This window comes from Nelumbo nucifera, chromosome 2 (assembly GCF_055504915.1).
Source record: "Nelumbo nucifera cultivar China Antique chromosome 2, China Antique-T2T, whole genome shotgun sequence".
In the NCBI taxonomy this organism is placed as follows: Eukaryota; Viridiplantae; Streptophyta; class Magnoliopsida; order Proteales; family Nelumbonaceae; genus Nelumbo; species Nelumbo nucifera.
The window spans coordinates 34,931,811-34,943,698 of NC_142650.1; positions in this window are offsets into that span (position 1 = coordinate 34,931,811).

An 11,888-nucleotide genomic window follows, 5' to 3' on the forward strand; every position below is an offset into this window, starting at 1 on the left:
TTAGTGCTGCTCACATCCGCGCTGTCCAGAATGGTTTGCGCTGGGAGCAGCCCGGTCTGCTGGTGATGGCTGCGGACAGAAGGGGCCTGCTTAGAGTTTGCTGCCAGGATCTCGAACCGATTTTCGAGGATTGGGGTTCTGAACTTCGACTGTCGAGGCGACGTTGACCTGCCTAGCCGGGGTCCCCCCGACCTGTCCACCCGCGGCGAGATTGGGGTAGCCGGTCTCTCCCGTCTGCCAAGGGGGAGGTCTGGTTTTTTGGGGGATTTTGGGGGGCTTCTCCTCGGCCGGAGTGCTCGCTCTAGCAACGAGATCTGGCTTGCTGCGGGGCCAGGTGCTGAGGCTGGAGTTGAGGCTGTTGAAGTTGAGGTTGGGGCAGCTGGGGGAACTGCTGCTGGTACTGGTACTGGGAGACCTGGTGCAGCACGTGCTATTGATAGAGCTGAAGTTGCTGGAACTGTTGCATTTGAGCCTGCATGGCCCTCATGCACTGCATCAGGTCCTCCAGCTGGTTTGGGCTGGCCGCTAGGGGCACAACCAAGGGTTCAGTGAACGTTGTTCCGACTGTAGCGGGGAGTGGACACCCGATACAGACAGTAGGAGACGGTGAACTGCCCGATACAGACAGTAGGAGACTGGGAATTCTGTCCGTTGAGAGGGGGACGGTGAACTGCCCGATATAGACAGTAGGAGACTGGGGATGCTCCCTGGCCCATTTCTATGCTTCGTCCGACGTTGCTAGGGGAAGCCACGAGCGCTGAGTTGTGTTTAAGGAAGAAGAAGTAACTAAGAATTTAAAGGGGAAGGCCTTTTGAAGCGTTTCCCACAGACGGCGCCAAATGATGTGACGCGATCCGGGCACTCCTAGCTGGCGGCTGACTGGCTCCTCGCTGGCAACGACCGGCACCTGAGAAGATGATAGGAAGGATTCCCGGGGATCAGCCCGATGGGAATACTCTGATGCTTAAGTTAGTACTGTGTATGGGGAGTAAAGAGAGAAAACGAAAGCTAAGAGTGGAGGTCGCGCTTTATCACTATATTCCCGAGATTAGAGGTCTCAAGAGCCCCTTTCTCTTCTGCCCTGGGGGGCTCTTATAGGAGTGCTTTTGCGAGATCGGGCATAACCACCACTGGGTCCCTGCCACACCCGTTACCTGCCAGGGCTGCGCAGGTGGCCATTGGGTCATACTCCTTACTCGGGCGAGTGACACATCCCCAAAGTGACAGGCACGCCTCCGCCTACTGAGAGACGTGGGCGCAGACTGTCGAAAGGACAGGGACTGCGTCGTCAGTTAGGGACGTGACTCAGTCTGACAGGTACGACTTATTAACTAGAAGCTTCCTGAGGAAAGCTTGTGCGGCCCATTCGCGAGCTACTCTGCAACGAGCTTTGAATACTTCAGAAGTACCCTTAGTAGAATTGGTCCTCGGATGATTTGCCTTGTTCGGGAGCTCGGGCGAGCTGGCTTTCTTAGATTGTAAGCTAAAGTTTGCCTCGGAATATCCCTTGAGGTAGCTCGGGGAACTCGGAGCTTGCATCGTGGCGAGCCCCTCTTTTACCTCGCTACCACGTAGCGGGCTGCTTTATGGGCCTATCACTTAACTGTATCGGAACACGATGTTGAGCTGTCGCTTACGCTGAGTCGGCGTCCATGTGTCGCCATTTCATAGGTCGGGTCAAATCATCCTTCGTCAAGAACCAATGTTTTCAACCCGCTGTTCATCCGGCCGGTTGAACCGTTCAAATTGTCACCCGGCTAGGACTCCAGATCTTGTTTAGTCAAGACCCATCACACGATAAAAAACCATTGACTTGATCAAGAACCATTCAACCTGGCCGGTTCGACCATTGACCTGTGCAACCCGGTGATCGGGTCGCGGGTTGTGCACTCAATAATACATGCATACTTTCAGAGGAGATAACTTTACACTCTAATGTCCGATTGGGGTGATTTTTCATTTTTGATATTGGGCAACTTTTTGAGATCTATGCATCCCAATTTGCGAAAAAAGAACCCTTTCTTGGCCTCAAATTACAATTTTTAATATATATAAATAAAAAAAATTACAAGCGGAGTAAAAAAACATATATTAAATATAAATTAATACATATAACATATCTAAAACATATGTATATATTATTTATTGCTAAAATGTATATTTATACACATATATACACTGATGTGGCATGATCTGAACCATTTGACCTGGCCAATCGAACCGGTGACCTACAACTTGGAGACAAAAACAATTCAACCTCCGGGTCAATTCTTAAAACATTGATAATAACTACTACATCTTTGTTGGGGTTTTCCTTATTACTAATAACGATCAATAGAAAAGCCATTGGATATATGGGAAATAGTACAGTTGGACAAGGGTTGAAATTTAAAGAGGGCTCAGTAGTACAAATTTCCATTAAAAGTAGTAAAACTTTTACAGATATTGTGGTCTTAAATATCTATTTATAAGAAAATTAATAGAAAAATACATTGCACCACACTATAGAATTCTGAATTTCACTGCAACCTTACATAATTCAAAATGATAAATACTTCCACCTTAAAACACCAATACCCACCCATTTACATTAATTCCAAACTGGCACCTAACCCAACCGTAAAATGGGGCTAAAAATCTTAAGATGTGCTGAATAGCCATTCTCTCAAAAATTAAATGTATCGTTGTTAATAATTTTTCCCTTCTTTAATGATGATCTTTTTTTTTCAATTAAAATATGCTAATAGATTATTTTCTGAATTCTGCGTTGAAAACTGCATTCCACCCTTACCATTATTAAAATATGTTAATAGATTATCAAATGTCAACTTTCCCTTACCATTTGCCATTTGGATGGGAATGCTTTCGTCCTATTGCCATGTGTTCGTTCAGAAGTTAGACACTTGTGAGCATATTTCTCACTAGTTCAAAACTTGAAAATCATGTTTGTCTAATCAATGGAGAAATATTGAATTAGCCATCAGAACCAGAAGCTCATCAAGATAAAAAGTACTTTTGATTCAAGTAGGAAACTACTAAAGTTAAGGTTCATTTGAGTTGAAAATAAACTGTTCTTTAACAAAAAATGAAAAATAAAATTTGTTCTTGATCGTAAATGTGTGTTTTATTTGATAATTTGAAATCATGCAAATATATCTCATCATTTATGATAAATCATACAATATCTGTATTAAAAATTTTGTTTTTATTTTAAAAACCATTATTTTAATTGCTTTAAAAGTATGAATTGTTTTTCGAAACAAAATCAATAGTTTTGCATTTTAAAACAAAAGGTATAGTTCAAAAACATGTTTATATAATTTTACTGATGTGACAATTTTTAAAAACAATGAAAACAAAAACCTTGGACCATTTCATTTAAAGCTTTTTTAAAACAGAAGATTTATATGGTAAAAATGGAATTTTGACTTTGAGATCATCCAAAGGATAATTGGGCATTTGGACCGTTCAAATGATGAATATCAGTGGAATATTTAACATCCACACCGAAGGATATGATTTGAGAGGAGAGGGGTCAGATGGGCTTTTCTAGCCAGCTGCAGCCCACTTGCAACTAGCTCTCAACGTCGAAGAAATGGGTGAGTGTTCATATTTATACCATTCAAAACCACAAGAGAGAGAGAGAGGTTCTTTATCCTACGCTTTCTTGCTTTGTTCCACCAACAACAAATTTCTTCCATGTTCAAATTTCGATTAGTGGGTTCCCTTCATTTAAACATTGAATCCTTATCAGATATATCAGAATAGAAAAAGGATTTAGGGTCAATTTGATTTGTGGGAATAGGGGTTTACAATCCGAATACTGTTTGATTTAGTTGAATTTGAATCCTATTTTCATTTCTAGTGGAATGGACATTCTCCAAATATGAGGGAATAGCCATTTCCTCCCACTCTCCTGAGAATGAGAATCCATTCCAGTTAATTTTGATTATGGTTTCAATTTCAGACTGAACCAAACAAGTGAAGGGAATAGACCATTCTGATTCCCATTTCGAAAGATTCTGATTTCAACCATATACCAAATTGACCTTTAGAAAACAATGGATAATTACCTTCTCATTATGAATGAATGAGAAAGAGAGATGTAGCAATATTTCGTAGTAGTTTAAGATATATTAGAATGGAAAAGATGGAAAAGGACTAAGGGAATTACTCATCTGCAAACCAGGGAGAATTACTCCTTACTAGCCCTCATTTGTTTACACCCTCTTTTCTATGAATGAATTAAGGTGTGGACCCTTTTATAGAAAATAGGGAGTGCTTACAGGGTAACATATTCCGGATTGAGGTCAACTCTAACCCAGCCCGAGTTGTTGAACCCCTAATCTTAACTCTAATCCAATTGCATGACTTTGGGTTGGGTAAGGATATCAGGTTAGTCCAATTTCTTTACATATATTATGCCAAATGTTTTATTTCTTAGACATAATTAAGATTGTACGTTATTCTATGTACAAAGACAAAGTTTTAGTGTTTTAAGAATAACATGCATATGTTGCACATATTCATGAATAGTTACATGCAATCTTTTCGAACCGTTGTTGATTCGGAAAGTTAAACCGTTCGAACTGGAAACTGTTCAGGTGATCGGTTCTATTTTACCTCAAACCTGGTTTTTGGACAAAAACTATTGAATTAGCCAATGAATCATTAATTCAGATGGTTTGACCGTTGAACCGTTCAACCTGGAGAACAATTTGTGATTTATTACTTCTAACAAGTTTTGTCAGAACAAGAATGAAAAGAGAAGAAAATCTCTCAGATCTGAGATCTACTGGAGAGAGATGTGTGAGACAATGAGAGATATTTGAAAGATCTCACATTTAGAGATCTGGGAGAGCACTCTAGATTCTAGATGACAGATCTGCAAGAGAGAGAGAGAGAGAGAGAGTGAGAAATCTCATATCTACTTTCATCGCCAGTTTGCAACCATCGCCGCCGTTGTTGCCGTTGTAGTTCGCCATCACTGTTGCCGCTGTAAGTCGCCATCGTCGTCACCACTGCAGCCTGCAAGTCCTCCTCCTCTCCCTCTTCTTCTTCTTACTCTTTCAACTGACAGTTTTCTCAAATCTCTCTCATTCAAACCTTATTTTCTCTTATATAGTTATATTTATATGCATCTTACCCTAATATTCCAATCTAACGGGTAAGATGTTCAAACCATTTGACTCGGATGGTCGAACCGCTGACCCGAAAATCGGTGGCCAGAACAGTTCCATTTTCGGGTCAGTTTTTAAAACCTCGGTTACATGTATAAAATAGGTTCTGGCTAGAAGCAGAAGTCTGAAAGGTTCCAAGCTTAAAAATGCCTTGAATCTAGAGGAATTATTTTTATAAAATAATCATTTTTTTTAAACCCGTACCTCAACCACCGATGCTTTCCATGTGGACGTCGACATGGCTAAGCCTCACCTGACAACCTCGGCCACATCAGTAGCCCCAAGTCCATGCCGAAGTAGCCGATTGTGTCATCTAGTGAAGACCCCGAGCGGATAAGTTATAGCCCATCCTACACCGAAGAGTGTGGAACCCCCGAAGATCACAGACCTCGACCTCTTTGGTAGGACATCCCACAGAACACAGAATATAGTCCAGCAAACTATGACACTCAGGCTATTTAAAGCCATCTCCCCTTAAGCTAGAGACTCTATTAAATCCTTCGATTCTTTAGCCTTCATTTTCTCTCCTGCTTCTCTGCTTGGCCCGAACCAATTCACTCTCAACAGCTCAGCCCGACTAACTTCTTCACTTCTTACTAATTTGAGCGTCGGAGTGCCTTTCCCAGGGACCTCCTCCTCAAGGCCTTTGACCATACTTTGGTTGGATGTTCTGCTCGGTGCACCATTTCATCCTTCCACTTCGGCTCATCCAAGTTATCAAGACTTCATGTATTGCTCATCCACCTCAGTTCGGACTACATCACTTTTAATGCTTACACTTCAATATTCAGTAATTAAGTAGGTGCTAAAATGCTGAATGGCACATTTTGATGATTGGAGAGTCCTGATTTTGGCAAGAGGGGCTATCAATAACATGGTTTTCTAATTAATTCTTACATTTGTGTTTGATAATTATTAGATTACTTTGTTTAATGAGATAACCATTGGAGGAAGAGGCTGGCCCTATTTGCTACCCACAAAGACGCTACTGACATGTTTCCACAAGACACTACAGTTGTGCATCATGAACATCTTCACATGAATGACAACTGAGATGCTCAGTTTGGAAGGTGTACAAATGCAAATATATACATTGCAAATACATACAAAACAATACAAAATATAAGGTTTTGCTCTCTACATATTTGCATTTGTACTCCTTCCAAACTGAGCCTGAATGACAACTCCCTCAAACCCTGATAAAAAATTGGACTCCGGTCTATATGGTGACCAACCAAAGATTTTAACAACAAGCTGTTTTTTTTTCCAAGCAAAAGAGTGGTGATTAAATTATATTGTGAGTAAAGTTGTACAAGATAACATGTCCATAGTAGAGTGCTTTTGATATTTACAAGCATAATAAGCTAAAAGATGAGCTAAAGTGTTCTTAGTTCTAGATATGTAAATGAATTTTAAATCCCTAAACTGACTTTGGAGATGCAAGATCTGTCCAAAATGCACTTGATTGATCCATGTGCATTCCATTACTAGAAGGATTAACTTTTTTACTATTACTTTAGCATCTAAGAAAACTCGCACTAATTGGCATTACAACGCTATAGCAGCTTCTAAACCCTTGATGACTGCATGAAGCTCTGCACTGTCAATGGCTCTGCAGGCTGACCCTTGGGCTGCCTATCATCAAATTTCTTGATGACAAAACCAATGCCTGCGTTGTCTGCATGTTGATCATAAGATCCATTAGTGAATACTAGATAATGGTTCTCAATTATTGAGCTTAGGGACAATGCCTTTAATTTGTCTTGACAAAGAGTGAGACATGAATCAACAATTATTTCATTTGCTTTGTCCACCAAAGAAATGGGATTCACATCCTTGTTTAGATGAAACTTCTTGTTGCGTGCCTCCCATATCATATATAGGAGTACCTGAAGTTTGGACATAAAGCATAATCTGGTATCTACATTAAAAGATTGTCCAAGTGACCAAAACCAATCCGAAATAAGTTGTTGTAGGTGTTCACCATTCACTATACTGGGGTTTATACCAAGTTGGGCTTGACACCAAACAGCTCTTGCAAAGTCACATTTGAAAAATAGATGTGAAAAGCTCTCTTCATGATTGCAAAAATTGCATGATACCTCTGTATTTCTATTCCATGGTCTCAACTTACTTCTTGTGGGGATTCCTACCCATAGAGCCTTCCATGCAAACACTTGGTATTTGAAGGACACTTTGGTTTGCCAAATTAATGACCATTTAAAGGAGGAGGCAGAAGAAGATGGATTTTGATTGAGAAAAGTCTGGTATCCAGATTTCACGGTATAAGTACCCAGCTTATTTCTCTTCCAAATTAGCTTCTCAACACTTGTAGATGGATTTTGATCGAGAAAAGTCTGGTATGCAGATTTCACGGTACAAGTACCCAGCTTATTTCTCTTCCAAATTAGCTTCTCAACACTTGTAGATGGATTTTGATTGAGAAAAGTCTGGTATGCAGATTTCACGGTATAAGTACCCAACTTATTTCTCTTCCAAATTAGCTTCTCAACACTTGTAGATGGTGTTATTTGTATAGTATGCTCAATTGAATCCTAGGTAAATGAATTTTGAAATATAGAAAGATTCCATGTTCCATTGGGATTAAGAAAATGACTTACTTTGATATTATTCGTAACCCGTGGTTGCAAGGTGGAAGGAATGCCTCCTCTAATGGTTGGGACCTAAGGATCAAAATAAGCATCTATACGAGTACCATCTTGAACTAACCACAAAAGGTCAACTTAAATGTCCTTAAGTAACTTTTGAATCTGCCTCCACCATGTTGGTGCTCAACTACTATGCTTGGTTTTAAGCAAGCCGGTTGTGATCTTTCATCCAACAAGGTATACCTAGTAGTCCAATCAATAACCCTAGTTAGTCATCCTCATCTTGCTTGAGTCATGTCCAATCCAAGGGTAAGGTATAGCTTTGTTAACATTCAACAACGACATGCACGTAGGGATGGCATTAATTTCTACCTAATCTGATGGGTATCAACCTCAATGGGGCAGGTTTTTTGTTTGAAGGACGGATTTTGGGGGTGGGGACAGGTTTTGGGGTTCTACAACCTGTATGGGGTATGAGTAGGATATGGTATTATACTAAACCCGACCCTCCCTAACTCTCATATTGTTGGAAAGTATATGAGCTTTATGTATTAGGTGTTGAATTTAATAATATTTTGAAATTTATGTGAAGGATAATTGATAATTTATGTATTCTTTATATGTCTTTATCAAATAATTGGAAATTGTGTTGTTTGTTCATAATATTTTACTTATTTATTATTTATATATAACAAAAAATAATAGGAAGGTTCTAAACGCAACCTACTCTACCCTTGAATGCAGGGAGGGTAAGGTGAGGAAGGGTTTTGCATTTTCATGTGCGGGGAAGGTTTGGATTCTCAAAATCTAACCCGTTATGGGTCTTGGGGCAGGTATAGATTGGGAGATTTAGGCCATGTTTGGCAATGTTCCCACCTGTTCCTATTCTTTTAGAAATTCATGTTCTAGAATAAGAATTTTATTTCTTGCTTTTCAGGAGTAACAGATATATTTGGCAAATTGTTCTTCGATAATGAATTTTTGTTCTACAAGAACAAAAATAAGGTTTAGATAATGAAACTATTTCTTAACATCAGTTTTGCAAATCCACCCACATTAAGCCTAAAATTAACCATAAAAACACATGTCATTGTCATAGGAATGTCTTCATATAACCACCGATGGGATTAGAGAAGAAACCACACCCATTCGATATAACATATAACCATCGATGGGATTAGAGAAGAAACCATGCCCATTCGGCATAACATATAACAAATGCAAACAAAATAATATAAGAAAAACGATTTCAGATCGCATCGGTTAGAGATTGTTTAAAACTCATCCTTGCGATAGGAGCAAATACGATTTCAGGTGAATCTGGCCAAAGAAAAAGTGAGTTTAAAACAGAGCACACGATACAAAACTAGGTACGGTGATGAGACAACATACATGTTGACGCATTTCTAGCTGGAAATGTCACCATTGCTTTCTACCGTTCGCTCGCCGTCCGATTGGAGCCAAGTGAGTCCCTCATTCCTCTAAGATTTCCAGCAACAACTTGGAAGAGTTCACTATTGAATGAAAATGTTTGGTAGGGCTTCTTTCTATCATTTAGTGTAAAATACCCAAAATACCGCTTCTTTTATGTGGGAGTCATTTAACACGTGTTCGTTAATAGAGGTTAATGTTGTGGGAACCATGCATTCCCTGAGAACGCGTTCTTTGGGAGTGTCGATTTTTCACTCCCAAAGAACACATTTTTTGGGTGTTGTTCTCACGCAAGAACACCTTTTTTTTTCTTGTACCAAACACATTTATGCTATGTGAGAACATAGGGGACATGCAAAACGTTCTCGTGGATTGTTGCCAAATAGCCTTAGGGAGGGAGGTAGGGTCTAGAATTTACAAAATGCCTTTCAAATCTGCTCCATTGCCATTACTACTTACGTGACAATTGAAAAGTAGGATTGGGAAAATACATACCTTAGAAGGACGTTTGGATGTTGAAGGGCTCCTGAAGGACAAAGGGTGCCCCACAACACATTCTCTCTAGGGAAAAAAGAGAAGAACAAACAAGCAGAAAAAGTGGATATCCACACCAACCTATTAACCAATCATTTACAATTCTTTTTAATTGTTCTACACATCCACATTTAAAATTATTTTTTAAAATTGGAGCTGTTTTACACATCCACATCACTCAGACTCAACATCGTAATCAAGTATCAAGAAGGCTGCTTTGCTCAAAATAGAAACAGTTGAACAAAAACAAAAATACTTCATTTCAGTCAAGACAAACCTTCACATAGATTTGCTACCATATGTATATCCTAAGGGACTCAAAAGAAAAAAAAAAGAGGGAAATCCTTCCTTTTCTTTATGTTGTTTCTAGGGTTATTTTGTCTGATGTTTATAAGGGAAATTTATCAAAAGGGATGACTTGAATTTCGTATTTCAACTAATGATTCTGCAGGAAATTCAATCTACTAATTTTCCTTTTTTCTAAATTATACCTATTAACTCCTAAATATACCATTTTGTGTTACTTTGTTATGTTAAAAGTTAAAAACAAAAATTTCTCTTTTATTATGACTGAAACTTATCTTTCATGAATCATGTTATGTTTAAAAAGCAAACAGACAAATGATTAATGTGAAGAGGAAAATATATCTTGGCTTTGTAAAAGTACCAAAAAAAAAAATCAAAGATAAAATGTAGTAAGAACTTACCACATCTTTGATGGGGTTCTTCTCAACAATAATAACAATAAATAGAAAGGCCACTGGATGTATATATAAAAGTCATTTTTGGAAATAATAACAATCAATATAAATGTTTACAGAGATTTTGGCTCCAAATTTATTTATAAATGAAAATTTAAAAGTGTATTCATTAATAATTTTACCAAAGATGAGTGTTAGTGTCGACTATATAGGGGCAGTTTGGTCCTTTTATTTATATTGATGGTGAGGTATAATGTCTGATTTGAATGATGTGTCCCTTACTTAAATAGGGGCATAACAGTCATTGTGTTCTATTTTAGAAAACTATAAATATCAACCTTGCCGACTAGGCAGAGTGATCTTCTCTCTTGTTTGAACCAGTCTTTTCTTCTCCTCTCTTCTTTTCTCTTCTTCTTCTCTCTTCTCTTTCCTTCAATCTCTTTCTACTGTTGTTTTTAATTTAATACTATGCAGATCTGAATTTTATCAATGAGAAATTCTTATTCTAATTAAAATATGTCAATATATTCCTTTTGAATTCTGTGTGGAAAATTGTCTTCCATCCCTTCTATGACCAAACACCCAAAAGCTGCTTGGTTGAGGCTTCCAAGTGTCAACTTTACTTACCCATTGTCATTTGGACGGGCATGCTTTTGTCCTATTGCCATGTGTTCGTTCCAAAATTAGACACTTGTCAGGCTCTTTCTCTTTAGTTCAAAACTTGAACATCATATTTGTCTAATCCATGAAGAACTTAATTTTAGCCATTGGAATCTTATCAAGATAAAAAACTACTTTGGATTCAATTAGGAAACTATCATAGCTAAGGCTCATCTGAGTCGGCCAGGAGAGGAGAGGATGCCTAACATAAATTGCTTTTTTAGTTGTGAGATCATTCACAAAATAAAACCATCCTGTACTAAAATAAATTGTTTTCTAAAACAAAAACAAGGAAAATGTTCTTCGTTGTAAATGTGTGTTTTATTTCTAAAAATGAAATTAAAAAAACAATTTTCTTAAATTTTTGGTTTGAATACCACATTTTTGTTTGAAATCGTGCAATATATCTCATCATCTTTGACAAATTATACAATATCTAAACTCCAACATTTGTTTTGTATTTTAAAAGTCATTATTTTGATTGTTTAAAAACGTGAATGTTTTTTTTTTCAAAATAAAACCAATTCAGTTTTGCTTTTTCGAACAAAAACACAGTTTTTTTCTTTTTTTTTTAATGGATGTGGCAATTTAAAAACAAATAAAAGTAAAAGCATCCAACCATTTCATTTAAATCTTTTTAAAACAGAAGATTTATATTGAAAATGGAATTTTGACTTGAGGCCAAAGGATATGATTTGAGAGGAATATCAGTGGAATATTTAACATCCACATCAAAGGATATTATTTGAGAGGAGAAGGGTCTGATGGGCTTG